Here is a 10,664-nt window from a genome sequence, read left to right as displayed (position 1 = left end):
CAAGACTTCAAGAACGTTTCTCAAATACCTTAAGAAGAGAAATTCGGCAGGTAACTTTTGGGGAGATTGATTTAACTGATAACTTTTTAAAGGCGGATATAAACCCGTGGCGTATGGAATGTGTCAGGACACAGTGAGTGCCAGAGTAGTCTTTTAATACCAGTTTTCTCTGTGACACCTTAAAAATTTGGCAGGGGAGTCTTCCTGTCTGGTGTTTCATTGTGAGCTCACCAGCTCGGGTATTTCGGTGCTCACTCTTGCAGAGACTTCTCAGAAGTGAACTTAAAACCTGCAATCAGGCTTCTCTGCTTGGCTGCACCAGCCTTCTGACAGCCACGACCCCAGCACAAGGAGCGGTGGTGCAGTTGCAGTAGAGAAGCAGTGCAAGGAGGGGAGCACAGGGCGTCCCTAAGCAGGGCACCTCACCCACCCCATGCTAGGTTGGATCTAAGTGGGAGAAGCAGGTCCCTAGCAGGGGTCAGAATCAGAGAGAAAATGCCCCCTCCTTGGAAACATATAATGACGGGTAATGCATCGTGGCACACGCACATTGGATGGAGAGGTGGTCTTCACCCATCTTTTCGAGGCTGTACTGGCATCAGGATGATGTCTGGCTGGCTTTGCATACTAACACATTGTTCATATGCCCTAGATATGACCACATGCGCATATACACCTTCTTCTCATGTAGTTTACAGTGCTGCAGTCTGACTGGTGACAGTAAAGCTGTCTAACTGCATGTGAGGGAAGAATCCTAAGTGTTCAAGGAATGAAAAGATGTTGCTGGATTTCCTGATTTACCCTACTATACAAAGGACAGAACTACAGGTTAGGAGTTAATACAATTGCCTACTGGAGCACCTCTGTAATGCATCCTTGTACCATGGGTGAAACTCATTGAAGGGAATTAAAGCAGCACAATCTTTCCCAACTCAAACAAAACCAACAGCCTAGGTTGTAGGCCCTACTCAAAGGCTGCTGTAGAAGTAACAAAGGCAATTTCTAGACTCCTTTTTCAACTGTGAGCTGCTACTACTGCAGTCATGTACTGCTTTGTGGCCAGTGCTGCACCAGGATCAGGGGCTGGGGTGTCAAGGGAGGCTCTGCCAACCTCTCCCCCTGGGATTTTGTGTGATCAGCCAGCTGTCTGCCGCTGGAACCCGTGCTGCCACCCCACTGCTGCAGCTGGGATGTGTGCTGGCCAGGCACCCTTCATCCGGGTGGCAGGATGCTGCCCTCGGGATGAAGCTGCTATGAAGGGAGTCTGTATCAGCCCAACTATCCCCAGGGAAAGAGCCCCTCAGAAGGGACACAGGGAACACCCAAAATAAGAGTATCATTTACGTGTGCTAATGACCCTGCCCCTGCCAGTTCTGTACTGAATATGTTTAGTTTGCTACCTTCCAAAAATGGTGCAATAACACTTGTGCACCAGGAGTCTTATTAAATATCTGCAGCCCAGCTGAGCACGTTCTGAGTTTTTATTACAAGCCACTATATGTCCTTGTCATTAAACATGCTGCTAATTCATTACTTTGGACATTAACGGAATGCAGAAAGTATCTTAAAATAACATCTTAATTTATACTTGCAACATCTTGGCATCTCAAATTTTTATTTTATAAGCTTCATTAATGCTTAATGTCTGCTGTTGCATGGCAGCCCAGCTATACTGACAGCTATTGTTGCAAGTCATAGAATCATAGAATGGTTTGGATTGCAAGGGATCAAGGGACCTGAACAATCATCTGGTTCTAACTCCCCTGCCACAGGCAGGGACACCTTCCAATAAACCAGGTTGCTCCAAGCCTTGAACACTCTCAGGGATGGAGCATCCACAGCTTCTCCGGGCACCCTGTGCCAGCACCTTACCACTTTCACAGTAAGTAATTTCTTCCTAACATCTCATCTAAATGTCCCCTCTTTCAGCTTAAAGCCATTCCCCCTTGTCCTGTCACAACATGCCCTTGTAAAAAGTCCATCTCCAGCTTTCTTGTAGGCCCTCTCTAGGTATTGAAAGGCTGCAATAAGGTCCTCCTGGAGCCTTCTCTTCTCCATGATGAACAACTCCAACTTTCAGCCTATATTCAAAGGAGAGGTGCTCCAGATCATCCCTGTGGCCCTACTCTGGACTTGCCCATACAGATCCATGTCCTTCTGTTGTGTGCCCAGAGCTGAACAACTCAGTCTTTCATCTTTCATCCATACAATTCACCTAACAATCAGTTTAGCATAATTTCCCTGAATCCAAACTATTCCTACTTTCACTATTGCTTCTGCAATGGGGGTAGTTTTTTAATAATGTTCCTCCTGAAACATAAACCAACATACTTTCTAAAATACACGTATCAAATACAGTTTTCTGCAAAATTGTAGAGGGCTTCTACCTTCTTCCAGTATCTTCCAGTATCTCAGGTTTTCACATGTGTGAACACAATGGTAGCAAAATAATAATTTATAACATTGCCAAATTATTTGCCAGTTGATAATATATTTGGAGTTTGGACTAAAAAGAGAAAAATAAACACAACCCTCAAAAAGAAATAGAAATAACCTGGTTAGAGGGAAAAGGGAGAATAATCTATCCTGACCTTTCATGAGTTACATTACTGCTCAAAACCATGTTACTTGTGATTTATACACACATCTTATTTGGCTTTGCTTCAGAATTTTTGAAAAATGGACATCCTCTTTAAGGTCTCAAATACAATCACTATATAGCAGGCTTGCAATCTTTTAATGACGTAACAAGGATGTATAGAATATTGTAAATAACTGCATATATATAGGACTCTTTAACAGAAATCTGTCAAAGCGGTTCTAACCCCAACTTTCCTTGGAAACCAGACTGTGAACATTTTTAATCATTCAAGCTGGGCTGAACCTGAATATTCTTTTTGAATCTGTTGAGTTTTCTTTCTTTTGCACAGCCTTGATCCTTAACATAACAGAAGCTGTCAGTGTTGAGTATCCTCAGTCTTATACGTGGCCTTCATTAGGATTCCCTCCCAGAAAGGTAAAAAGGAAGCAGCTTCAGGAATGCCATGTGTGGCATTACTGAAGCTGGAAAGACATATCCTCTAACAACTAGCCCCTGTGCTCAGGCAGCCCACAGTCCCACTGGTCACCTTTCATTAAACACTATGCTTCTTAAGTCTGCAAGGCAGCAGGACAGTTTCCTTAGCAGCCAAGGAATTTTCTACTAAAACAAGCCAAGGATCCGTATCTTGTAATATCTTTCTTTTATACCAGTTAATGTTAAATACTTCAGCGGAAAGTGTAAATGATGGTGTTGGTCTAGCAAAATAACATCTGCTTTGCTTTTAATCTGGCTTTAGACTTTGTTAAAAGAAAATCACCACTTCAGTAGAACCTAAAATTTACATTTAACACATCAATTCCACTTTACTTGAACGTATTTTTACCTTGCATGCAAAATGTGTCAGGAGGACTGAAGCCTGTGCCTAAAGCTAAGTAGGAATTCAAGTGCTTCTTTGGCGAGGGATAAATAGAAGCACATAATTGAGTGCCCCTGGTCAAGCAGGTTATGTTGATATGTCTAAATAAAAGCCAGCCAAGAACTAGTCTTTGGCCCCAGGGCCAGAGAGTTGCCCTTTCTATGGCAAGTTTGTCTTGGAAGCAAATATTTGGGATAGTTCAAAGAGGAGCTGGAACTGAGCTGGCTCACAAAGCAGCAGGGACAATGAGAGCCCAGGCTCTCCATCCCTCCACACTTTAATTTAGCAGTGCAGACACACCCTCAGGAACCTCAACCCCAGTTCTTGTACCAATTTTCTATTCAGGTAGCAAATTTCACTTCTGTTATTCCTGCTACACCAGGCCCCAATAATTTTCTTACCTACACAATCCTAAATCCCAGGAAAAGACTTTTCTTTTTCTTTTTTCTTTTCATTTTTCAGGTCAGGATGCTAACACCCTGAGGTAAACCTGTTGGTATATCCTGGGAATGTAAGGCTTCTTTGCATTACTGATGATGTGTCTATGGTGTTAATCTGCCTCTTCCACCACTACCTCAGACCACTCTGTTCCACTCAGTTTCTGGAAATATCAGTCATATACTTTGACTGGTTGTCAGATGATGAAAACAGGCTTAAGCAAAACTTTCCTTGGGAAAAAAAAGTTAATCAGAGCTATAACTGGACCTTCATAAAAATACGATATTTAGAAACTTGTGGTTACCTCACCACTTTGATCAACCCAATTCACCTCAAGGGGCAATTACCATCTGAAATGTCACAGACATCGTATGCCACTTCGAATCTCCAGAAATTGTTCCTCCACTAAAGACTTTTCTTATGGCACAGTGGGGATGCTGGTGTAAAAAGCCTGGCTATAAATTGCTGGATTTTAAAGTAAATATCAGTATTCTTGGAACCAGGTTCCAGACCTCCAACTGTTTGAGCTTGACAGGCTTGTCTTTAAAGTTTCTGTATTTACTTTAAGATTTCTGACTGCTGTAATCAGTGGATGAAACAACAGCTAGAATACTGTATGGAAAGAAGCGATGGTGGAAGTTAATGTTGTTTTTTCTTCATCTCTAAATACCACATTCATTTTCTCTGCATGCATTTTTAGCTTATAAGTTAAAGCATCTTCAGTCAGTCGTAGTTTGATTCTTTTTCATAGGGTGATACGGGTACTTCATATAATGCAGCTACACCAAGAGCCTTTTACTTGGTATTTCATAAAGAGATCAGATGGCAAAGGCAAAAGAAGAAAAAGGAAACATGATGGCAGACCATTCAAAACTGCAGTTCAAACATTGCATAAAAGAAGTTTTCATTTTGCTTGTAAATATAAATTAGAAAGCAGTCCCCTTCCCAACAGGAAGGACCCTGTAGATACTTTCTGCAGTAGCAGGCTAACCAGCATTTTTTAATCATTATTTTTACTACTTCTGCTGAATGAGAAAAAAAAAATAAGGCTGCACTATGGGAATGAAGCATAATTTACAATTTTTCATTTAAACATGCAAACGTCTATGGGAAAAAGACTGGAACATGTAGGAGGGAGAAGACTTAATTATATATTACATTTCAGAGGTCCTTTCAGCCTATATCTCAACAGTTCCTAGCTACTCAGCCAGTCATTTATTTTTAGATCTAAATTTCTCCCTATCACACTTGAAGCTGTTACCTAATTTATAAGGTACTCCATCAAAACTTCCAGTTCTTAACCATGAGGTAACAGAAAACATCAAACATGTTAACTAAAGGACCTCCCAGGCAATTTTAAGGTCCATCTTTCCTAGTATTCTGCCCCTTCTCTTTTCACTTTGCCTTCCTTTTCCCTTTCCTTTCCTTTTCCCTTTCCTTTTCATCTTTACTGTAATTTTGCATCTACCATGGGTCTGAGCCTGAGCGATGTTTCTAAATAACTTGTATTTATGATTAAAGAGAGGGAGAAAAAAAAAACCAAGCAACCAACAAACCAAACGTAAACCCTGGGAAAAATATATATTCCTAGGTCCATGTGAGAGAGAACAGGGTGCAGAAATCATCTGGCAGCAGCAGCCCCCCTGACCCAGACCTGCTCAGTAGCACAGCGAGCCCTGCAAGGAAGGCAGCAGAATCCTTGGACCCCTCAGCATGCACAGGAAAAGGGCAATAACCACTATCGGCAGCATTGTACAGGTAATGATTGGCTGGGGACAAGCTGAAAAGCAGGGCTGCTGCTGAGTACAGCTCTTGTGCTCAGCATCACCCCCAGCCCAAGCAGCTGCCAAACCCCCTGGTTTACTCTGAACTAGGCAAGGCTCCCACTTGCTGCTGCTTTCCTGGGGCACCAGTTGGCTTTGGGAGGCTTGCAGGGCTCTCACAAGGCTCTCACAGCATAGAAAATCACAAACTTGAGGCCATGGTGCAGTCCTTTTACCTGCTGAAAAATTAGCTGGAGATTTTACTTCCCTGTGTATTGCAGCTGCCACCAAGACAGCCCCAGATTAAAAACTGCACATTCAGCCTCCTGGAAAAGTTTTAAAGCCTTTGGACTAGTGCCGATTCTCTGACAATCTCACCTTTGCTTTACATGAACTGGGAACTATTATACTATATGGTGTGATCAAGAGCTGATAATTACTGTCTTAAATCTAATGCTATGGCTAGCATACACATAGAATATTTAATGCCTTTAACAAAAATAGAAAGGCAAGTGCTTCTCCGCAAAGTGAAGGCATGTGTGTCCTATTTCCCAACTCTGATACCTTTCTTTAGATCTGCTTTCATCCCTTAAAGCTCTTCAAAATAACACAGGAATACCCATTGTAATATTGTAAATAGTATTGCTCAGCTCTCTTTTAAACAGAGGGAATAGAAGAGCCCACCTTGTAAAAACGGCTTCTTATCATTGTATTTCCTTTGTGACTTTCCACACATTACGCTTATCTTTACACAGGAAAAAAAGATATTTGGGCTTGTAAAATCAATTAAGCTTTTAAGAGATGAACTCATCTTCTACTTCCTTTACATGTCCTTTAAAATATATACAAGCTTTCCTGATTTGTTTCACGTGACAAGCCCCAATCTAATCCTTCTCACCAAACTAGAGTAACTTATCTGGACACTAAAGGGATGTACAAAACAGCCTTTTGTGAAGGAATTTACCCCCTTATGCAACTAAATAACTTCTAGGTTAGTCGGTAGCTCCCAAAGAGCCAGTGTAGGGAATATCTTATTTATTCGTTCCTGGGGCAAACTGAAAAGCCACTGCAAACTTCAGCTTTCTCAGTGAACTAAAAAAACTAATGGCTGCTTTGTCCATTCTCCCCAGTTGCACCAGCCTCCTTCCCCGGGGTCTCTGCAGTCTAAAGCCACAGATCGACAATACTAAAAATCACCACCACTTGCTGTTATGGGGGAACAGCAAAGTGCACGCATCTCTGCTGGCAGGGACCATCAGTATAAACCAGAACAATGCACCCTGGGCACAAAACTTTCTGTATAACCCCTTTTTAAATAGGCTCTATGTCCGCATCACCATCTCCAGTTAAACCACTGCAAATGCAGAAGCTAGAACACACTTGCCCTTTGTGTTTAGAGAAATGAAAAGGATCATGTCTTTCCTCTTTCTCCCCACCCCAGGTGCACCTTGCTTCTGGTCCCTGTGCTGAATGGGAGACGGAAGGGGAGTAAAGCACAGAGTAGGGGAGGGGGAATTTTTGTGATTTTTGCCAATGTAATAAACTTCAGAGCCTTTTTACTACCCCACACTTTTCTGAGATCATTTCACATTTCTAGCATAGCTGTCAGTTCCTCTTAGTTGGTTTTGTCTAAGAGGAAACTCAGTATCAGTTGTGTTTCAAATCAGTATCAGCTGATGTACTTTCTGTTTGAGTTTACTTCCCGCACCAAACAGTAGAAATGAACTCTGCGATCTCCCATTCCTTTCCTCTCTTCCTACCTTTTATTATGGGGGGGCGAGGGATAAATTTGTAGCATCCTCCTCCCACATGACTGCCCAAGGTGGTAAGGTTGAACAGGCAGCTGAAGAATGGGTGCTGACCCTGGCTGCAGAACCAAGGTGGGAAGATCAGAGTCCTGGGCTGCAGCTGATGGAAAGAAGGTGGCAGAGTGGGCTGCAGCCACCGCCAGTCCAGACTGACTGCTTTGAGAAAGGGGAAGATGTTGCATGTAACAGTGGCAGGCAATCACGCCTTGAGATGGAAATGGGTCTCCCCAAGCCACAGCTCAACTATGCACTCCTTACTCAGGACTGTTAGCCAAAGGGCACCCCAGCATGGAGCAAGTATATCGTCCCTTCCAAAAGTTGCCTGAATGCTTTGCTACGCACTCCTCCTTCTGTCCTATCGACTTGGTGTGGGTGAGATGTGCACAGCAAATTGTTCTTTCTCCCATCTCAGAAGTACTGTAATTCCCAGGGTGACTAAAAAGGATACCTGCATGTATTAGTGGTCTTGCTCCCTTTTATTTATGCACCACTTAAATTCCATTTAAATCTGATGCACACAAAGTAAGTACATCAAGCAGATGCTACTGACATTTTCTGTGTTGAGGGCCAGATGACAGCAACAAGCAGAGGTGCCTATACTGCTGTGTGTCAGCATTTTAAAAGCAGCTCCACACAAATGCCACCATCTCTCAGCACCTAATAAACAAGAGGGTATTGCTGAAGCTGCCAAAAGGGGGTTTAAAACCAGAGTGTCTCACAGGAGTCAAACACGCAGGTTGAACTCAAAATGCCTCTCCCACCTTGCAGATGGGTAAGGGAGGCCAGACCACCGCTGCCAGACAACACAGGGCTTGGCACCAGGAGGCTGGGAACACAAAGGCAAGAAGCGATGGTACATGAGTGACACCAGGCATGACTGGGGAGAAGCACTGGAACAACTGCCAGTTCGGGATGTTACAAAATGGGCTATTTAGCAAGGTTGCCTGACTGAGGCAGGCAAGGCAGCAGCTCTCCAGTCTGAAGCCTTGGTTCTCCCTCTCCTCATAAATAAGCAAACCTCCACTCTGCTGGCTGGCCTCTGGAAATCCCTTTCCAGCAGACACCAGTAGGTGAACAACACTCTCCAGGAGTACTGGAAGCACAGGCTACATTATGCTGCCTAACCAAGGGCAGAGACTTCCACCAGGCAGCAAGGCACTGGCAGGTTCCTCTGCCCATTTGAGAAATATCTCCATCCCTAACTGTCCAGTAAAAGTGCTTTGGGAGATTCAGGACAATGCCCATAGGAAGCACAGAGAATTAAGGCTGGTTAGCTCCTCAGTTTATCACTTGTGCATTGATAGAGATCTGTTAGCAGGAAAAGAGCTGTATCGTTGCAAGTTGAGGGTATGATTAATTTTATCGATGTGTGGGTTAGAAGAAATGAATTGGTTTTAAGTGCTTTGAGACAAAACACTATGATGTGTTTCCAAAGGGAACTTGGGAAAATAAACTTTACAAAGCAACAGGCGAGGTTAATATGGATTGGGAGTTAGAAGCTGAATATAACATTTGATGCTTTGGTATTTGAATCAAGCCCAAACTTTGATTATCACATCGATCAGTTGATTAAACCTAGTCACCTGAAACCTGGTATTATACACTGTGCAGGGTATCAGAAGATACTGTTTAAACCAAGAAGCATAAAAGGTTATTGCATCTCAATCATCATTCTGCCTATGCTGTGGCGATGCCATTTATAAAGATAGCAGGAATGCCACAAAGCAAGCTTTATGTACGACTGCAAATGTTGTTGACTTATTCTGGGTCATTGAAGATTGACATTTTGGAAACTGCAGACACGTGGATGATATGGTGTATGTTATATGGAACAAGCCTCTTCTTCTAAGATTTCAAACTCAATTATGCAGATAAAAAAAGTTTAGATAAACTTCTCAGTTTAATACAAATGAACTTTTGGATGCTTATCTGAACTGACCCTCTGAAGGCATTTGGGGTTATTCTGAACGCTGTTGTTGCTGGAAATAACAGCAAGTTAAGAATTTAGTTTCAACTTTTGCATTTCTTGAACCTGGTCTGCTGGACTGTGCAAGGGGAGGGACAGATTCCAAACTCTGCCCATTTTCATCATTTCATTGTGTCTAGCTGACTGTAGCAAATATCTGCTCTCCAGTGCAAAGAAATCACAATTTGAGCCTTAGAGTTACATTAGAAGCGTTGTGAATTGAACTATGAGTGATTTTCCTTGTTTTTTCAATAGAGGATATTAAGAAACAAAAGTCAGCTCCCCCCCAACTTTAGTTTCAAGGGGACGATAGACTGCCTTCATAGGTTTGCCTATTTCTACCTCTTTCAGGTCAGGAACTTAATGTACCTCTGTGCATAGCATCTGGTCAGTCCTGGTAAGCATTAAATCAAAACGGACTTTGCAGACTCCACCTCCTGACCTGGATCCACTGCTGTAAGGTCACTCATCAGTTACTGAAGGACTAAAACTTGTTTTTCTTAGGGGAAGGAAGAGGGATGGGGGAAAGTAAAAGGGGAAAGTAGTCTCATGGCAAAAGTTTAACAAGTTCTTGCCTGTGCAGTTCATGCCAGGCAGCCAGCCCTTTGTCATGCGAGGCAGCTTCACAGCACAGTGTTGCAAGGTTGTGCTTGCAGGGCTCCAAACAGCACTGGGCTCCCTGGGCAGGAGGCTGCTGGCAAATGAGGATCTCTGCAGGAAGCTTCCAGCTGTATTTCTCCAATGTCGCTACAGCAGGGTTTGGGGTTGGTTAATATCACTATGTTTAAGAATGTAAATTCCCTCCCAGACTTCTGACTGTAATAAAAATTTCCCCCCAGTACCTCAAGCTGAGACTCATTCATTTGTGAACAGCCAGTAAGTCATTGCCCAGACAGCTAAAATAAATCAGAATATCTATTTCCCAGAAATCCGAAGTAACTCTATTTGTTTTGATGGCAAGACACACACAATGGAATTAATTTCAATTAATATTTTTGACCTTCTCTATAGAGATCCTGATATTGAAGAAGGCTCAGAAAAGGAAACTTGTCAAGACTGTCACTGCCTTTCAAAGAGGAAAGAAGTGGGTGCTGACACAAGCTGAAAGAGAGTGGCCATCTGCAAAGAGGAGAATGAACCACGCAGCCCAGCCTGGTGCTCCGGTATCCTGACAGCAGCAAGTAAATTTTCCCTCATTCACTCAGACAGATGAGATCCCCGGCAGGTGCAA

The sequence above is a fragment of the Pezoporus occidentalis genome, unplaced genomic scaffold (genome assembly GCF_034315485.1).
Source record: "Pezoporus occidentalis ecotype Australia unplaced genomic scaffold, CSIRO_AGI_Poc_V1 ctg26, whole genome shotgun sequence".
Taxonomy (NCBI): domain Eukaryota; kingdom Metazoa; phylum Chordata; class Aves; order Psittaciformes; family Psittacidae; genus Pezoporus; species Pezoporus occidentalis.
The sequence above is the reverse complement of the archived record's forward strand: the minus strand, read 5'-3'. Positions refer to the sequence as shown.